Genomic DNA, 6,241 nt, shown 5'->3' on the forward strand with positions numbered 1-6,241 from the left:
AGACAGAATCAAAAGCCAAAGTAAAAAAATAAGTTTTAAGACGTAATTTAAAAGACTGGATAGACTCGGCAGTGCGAATATGAACGGGGAGGTTATTCCAGAGTCTGGGTGCCACAGATGCAAAGGCCCGGTCGCCTCTCGACTTCATTCGAGTCCTAGGTTGTGCTAGGAGCCTGTGGTTGGACGATCTAAGTGCCCTGTTGGGATTGTATGAATGGAGTAAATCAGAAAATATTAAAAGTGAACAAAAGAATTTTAAAATCTATACGATATTTAACAGGGAGCCAATGTAATTTGGCTAAAATTGGAGTTATGTGTTCATGAATTCTCGTACCTGTTAAAAGACGTGCAGCTGCATTTTGAATTAACTGGAGCCGGTAAAGAGAGGAGTGTTGGAGGCCCGAGTAGAGGCAGTTACAGTAGTCCAATCTGGATGTAATAAATGCGTGGATAAGCTTTTCAAGATCTTTTAAAGGAAGGAACGGCTTTGCTTTGGAAATCTGACGCAACTGGTAAAAGCTGTTTTTTACCACAGTGGACACCTGTTTCTCGAGTTTAAAAGAGCCATCCAGGAACACTCCGAGGTTTCTTACAGTGGACAAAAGATGGCTAGCGAGAGGGCCTAGGGCGTCAGCTAACTGGTCTAGCGGAGTGTGACTACCAAAGACTATGATTTCGGTCTTATTCTCGTTCAATGTAAGAAAATTATGTGATAACCAAATTTTAACTTCATGCAAACAGTTGAACAGAGGTTGCAAAGAAGCAGTCACATCGGATTTCAAAGGTAAATAAATCTGGATACATGACGGGTTTCCCCCCTAAGTCCAGCATTCTGAGGCTGTAAGCTAAGCAGAAGGAAGGAGGCCGGGGACTGGTGAGTGTCAGCACCAAAATCCAGGATGAGATAACAAACATCCATGAATACATCAGGAAGATGGCCACAACCGACTGCATGCTCAGTGAATACCTCAGGCAGCAGAAACCCAAGAATGAGGAGGAAGAGGAGGAACCATCATGGAAGGACAGGTCCCTGCACAGTAAGTACCACGGCAGATAGCAGAGGTGGCTGATATCCAGAAATCCTACCAGTGGCTCATGTGATTAGCTGGACTGAAAGACAGTACAGCGGCACTAATCATGTCAGCACAGGAACAAGCTCTGAGCACTCCAGGCATGACCCCAGGTGCAGGCTGTGTAAAGATGCCCCAGAGACAATCCAGCACATAACTGCAGGGTGTAAAATGCTAGCAGGCAGGGCATACATGGAACGCCATAACCAAGTGGCCGGCATAGTGTACAGGAACATCTGTGCCGAGTATAATCTGGAAGTCCCGAGGTCAAAATGGGAGATGCCCCCAAGGGCGGTGGAGAATGACCGAGCTAAGATCCTGTGGGACTTCCAGATACAGACGGACAAAATGGTGGTGGCCAACTAACTGGACATAGTGGTGGTAGACAAGCAGAAGAAAGACAGCCGCAGTGGTCCCGAATGACAGTAACATCAGGAAGGAGGAACATGAGAAATACCAAAGGCTCAGAGAAGAGCTCGAGAAGATGGGGAGGGTGAATGTAACAGTGGTCCCAGTGGTAATCAGAGCACTCGGTGCAATGACTCCCAAGCTTGACGAGTGGCTCCAGCAGATCCCAGGAACAACAGCGCAGTCCTAGGAACAGCTAAGATACTGCGCAGGACCCTCATGTTCCCAGGCCTCTGGTAGAGGACCCGAGCTTGGAGGACAGACCGCCTGCAAGATGTGCGCAAGTGATCCTAAATATAACTTAAGGAACAGTAGCTAGAATATTCATTGATTCCAAATGTATTTTTATAACCCTCTCGTTTATGCAACCATGACTCTACGAGGCAAGCCAAAAATGAAGGGAAAAGTGCTTAAAGTTAGCTGTTGGCACCCCACTTCTTCTTTGTCTTTATCCAGGGATAAAATAGAAAGTTCAGACTCACAGTAGGCACCAGTCTGCCACCTACTGGCAGCCAGCTCTTTACAGGCTGTTTCTGTTTATGCTTATTACACAGAAACTACCACAGGTGTTTCCAGGTAATAATTTAAGTTTGCTTTAATAGGTTATTAATATGTTATTAAATAGAGACAGTTTTGCATTTTGCAACTGTTTCCTGCTTATTACACAGAAACTACCTAACTAACCCTGACCCTCTTCCTCATTATCCTGCTATTAGCACTTAATACAGGTCCCAGCTTTGGGACCCTTATTATGCAATTACATAAATTTCAGTGTAATCTTACTCAACTGTAACCCTGGTTGTTACCATGATATTACTTTGATATTAAGTGGTTATTACTTTGGTACTCTGAAACTGAACTGGATATTCACATGGGTAAATGATTATAAGAGCTTTGTTTCAATATAGTCACAATATTCAGCTTCGTCAAGCAACGTCAGCATTTATGCTTTAATTGCAGTGTGCAGGTAGAAAAACAATTGAACTGGGGGAAAATAGAAAATGTACTTTTCTACTATGGTCAACATAAACTGATACTAGTTGGAAGACTAATCTGACCTCCTATCAGCACTCTGAATTTATATTATAGCAGTAATGAATGGCCATATTCTGACAGAATGACATGAAAAAAATGGTTTGCTTGCACCCAAAAGATGTCTTTCATTAAATGCAATGAAGAAATACCTGCATATAGGGTATCTATATAAAATCACATGGTCAAGATAAAGAGTAATTTTTTTATTTTATTTGGACTTTTAGACACTGACATTTCTTAAATACTTTGCAGTATTTCTCCTCTTAACCTAATATACAGATCAGCAGCAACAAGTGGATCTCCTGGGGCATCTCGTTCATTTTCTACCATAAGCAGACAACAAAGACTGTTTCATTGCAGGAATATTGACCTTTTGGCGTGCACTCTTCCATACACAGTGATCTCATCCACACACAGTGATCTCATCCACAAAAATAGGGTTCAGTCCATCCTCTGGAAACGAATACATCGCTGCATCTGTGCATTGGTCATGATCTCTTGTTGGACAAAGGCTAGTCTGACTGAATCTTCCTTCTAAACAGCCCAAGTTTTTTACAAATTCTCTTTAGAGTTCGAACACTTCTAATAGTCTGATTAATATGTGCTAAAGTTAGAAATATTACTTTGTTACCGAAAGAAAGTTTGAAGAACAGTCTGATTTTCATTTCAGGCACCGTTTCTCTCACTTTGAGAGGTGAACTTTTTGCAGAAGCGAGCTTCTTCCATTATTGTAACCTTTTTTGCATCATGGACTGGTTTATGTTTGACAATATTTTCATGGACCTGCCTTTAAGGTGTTGTGGATAAATACAACAAAATAAAACCAGTACCAGTACCAAAAACAAAGATTTATTCATAACACACAGAAAAAGAACCAGGGAAACCGAGTTAATGAAAAAAACAATTTAAAAAATTATGTTAAACTGTGATAAAAACCCTGAAAACCATAAATTTCACACAGGAGCCTCAACTCTCGCGGCCTGGTACCAAAAGACTCATGGACCCCCACCGGTTTATTTATGTCGTTATGCCCAACCTGGGACATTCTGCATTTCTATTGGTTGTGTGAACAAATGTCACATCACTCTGAGGTCAAAGTTTAAGGCAGCAGTACTCCCCAACCACTACAGAGTGGAACACAAATGTGACTCTCCTGTTCCCAAGCAAAGACCAGTACTATTGTGAGATTTTGTAGTTCAAACAGATTTTATCATTTAAAGGTAGAACAACATTGGGACAGGTGCACCAAAAAAACAACAATTAAATAAACAAATAAACAAATAAACAAAAAGTCTCTCACGTGCCTAAACTCAACACATGAAAAGCTGTTAAAGGAAAAAGGATTCCTATCCCTGCAGGTACTGGGACTGCTTTTCAGACATATTATGCATACAATGTATAGAAGTAAAAAAGTAAAAATTTATTTATATACTGTAGCACCTTTCAAGATAAAAATCACAAAGTGCTACATAGAAGCTAAAACATAAAAATAAAAATCAACCGAAGCAGTTTTAAAAAGATGAGTTTTTAGCTGTTTTTTTTTTTTTGGAAACATCTTGGGGGCTTAAAGGAAATATATAACTGAATATCATCTGCATAGTAGTGATACGAAATGTCCTTAAAAGTGCTCAATAAGTACTGAAGAGGAAGTAAATACAACAAAAACAATAAAGGCCCCAAAACTGAACCTTGTGGCACACCATAGGCAAGAAAAGTAGAAGAAGAACTGTACTTAGAGGTAGCCACAGAAAAGGATCATTCATGCAAATAAGATTTGAATGAGTCCAAAGCAGACCCTGATATGCCCACCCAGTGTCTCAGCCTATCTAGCAGAATATGATGGTCCACAGTATCAAAGGCAGAGGTCAGGTCCAACATCAACAAAACGGAGCATTCTCCTGCATTACATCTCATCAAAATGCTGTTGGAGACTCTAAGAAGTGCAGTTTCAGTAAAGTGAGCTCTACGAAAGCCAGATTGGAATTTATCCAGAATGTTGTATTCATCTAAAACAGCTATAAGCTGCTTAGCCACTGTCTGTGAAGGTTCTCAGTCATCCAGATCATCATAGTCTAAGGATCTTGGAAAGAAAAGCGTCTGGACTTCTTTAAGTTACTTGAAGACGTTTCACCTCTCATCCAAGAAGCTTCTTCAGTTGGTGGAGAGTCCCAGATTTAAACCCAGTGGGAGTTTCCCCCAAAGAGGGACAAAGGACCCCTGATGATCCTCTACCTAATCACATGAGCAAAGGTGTGAAATCGGGTGTGGGTCACAATCAGCCAGGGTTTCGGGTGAGCTCATTGTGAAACCTGGCCCCAACCTATCGTGTGATTTCCTGAGGTCAGATGGCCCAGGATGTGAGTGGAAGCATCTCAAAACGGGATTATAGATAGCAGACAGTTGGTGTTGTAAGCTACTGTGTTCACTCTGTTCAAAGATGGTCGCTCACAGTGGACATAAATGGCTTCATTTATGTCCACGCTCATTAATGGCTCTCTGTCCAAAATGTGAACATTGGCATCCTCGAAAGAGTGTCCTTTATCCTTTAGATGCAGATGGACTGCTGAGTCTTGTCCTGTGGAGGTGGCTCTTCTGTGTTGTGCCATGTGCTTGTGAAGTGGCTGTTTGGTCTCTCCAATGTAGAGGTCTGAGCATTCCTCGCTGCACTGTACAGCATACACCACATTGTTAAGTCTGTGTTTTGGCGTTTTGTCTTTCGGGTGAACCAGTTTGTGTCTGAGCGTGTTGCTGGGTCTGAAATACACCGGGTTTCTCTGATACACCGGCTACATAGGGGGTGACAATGTTGTTGCGTCTGTCCTTCTTATCCTCCCTCGCTGGTGTCTGGTCTTCTTTTCTGTGCCTCTTTGCTGACTTTAAGAACGCCCATTTAGGATAGCCGCACGTTTTGAGTGCTTCCTTTACATGTGTGTGTTCCTTCTTTTTTCCTTCAGGCTTAGAGGGAACATGTTCTGCCCGGTGGTGTAGGGTCCTGATTACTCCAAGTTTGTGTTCCAAAGGGTGATGGGAGTCAAAGAGGAGGTACTGGTCCGTGTGTGTGGGCTTCCGGTAAACTTCGATGTTGAGTTTGCCGTTCTCTTCAATGTGCACAGCGCAGTCCAGGAAAGGCAAACAGTCGTCCTTTGTGTCTTCCCTGGTGAACTTGATGTTTTTATCCACAGCGTTAATGTGCGCAGTGAAGGATTCCACTTCTTGTGTCTTGATTTTGACCCAGGTGTCGTCCACATATCTGTACCAGTGGCTGGGTACTCTTCCTTTGAAAGAGCCAAGAGCCTTCCTTTCCACTTCCTCCATGTAAAGGTTGGCTACAATAGGTGACACGGGGGAGCCCATGGCACAGCCATGTTTTTGTCTGTAAAAGCCTTCGTTGTATTTGAAGTATGTAGTGGTGAGGCAGAGGTCTAACAGTGTGCAGATCTGATCGGGTGTGAAGTTGGTCCTGTCCTCCAAGGAGCTGTCTTCTTGTAGTCGTTTTCTGACAGTCTCCACGGCCTCCGTGGTGGGTATGCAAGTGAAGAGAGAGACTACATCAAAGGACACCATGGTTTCATCTGGATCCAGGGTAAGTTTCTGGACCTTGTCGGTGAAGTCGGTGGAGTTCTTTTTTTTTTCTTTTTTTTTTGTAATTGAAGTCTTTATTTGTTTTTAACATTTAACAACATGAAAACATAAACAAAACAACAAACAAAACAACAATAGAAAAGAAA

Source organism: Rhamphochromis longiceps, linkage group LG9, assembly GCF_057381845.1.
Source record: "Rhamphochromis longiceps isolate RC_006_pf linkage group LG9, R_longiceps_female_GT1.1, whole genome shotgun sequence".
Classification (NCBI taxonomy): Eukaryota; Metazoa; Chordata; class Actinopteri; order Cichliformes; family Cichlidae; genus Rhamphochromis; species Rhamphochromis longiceps.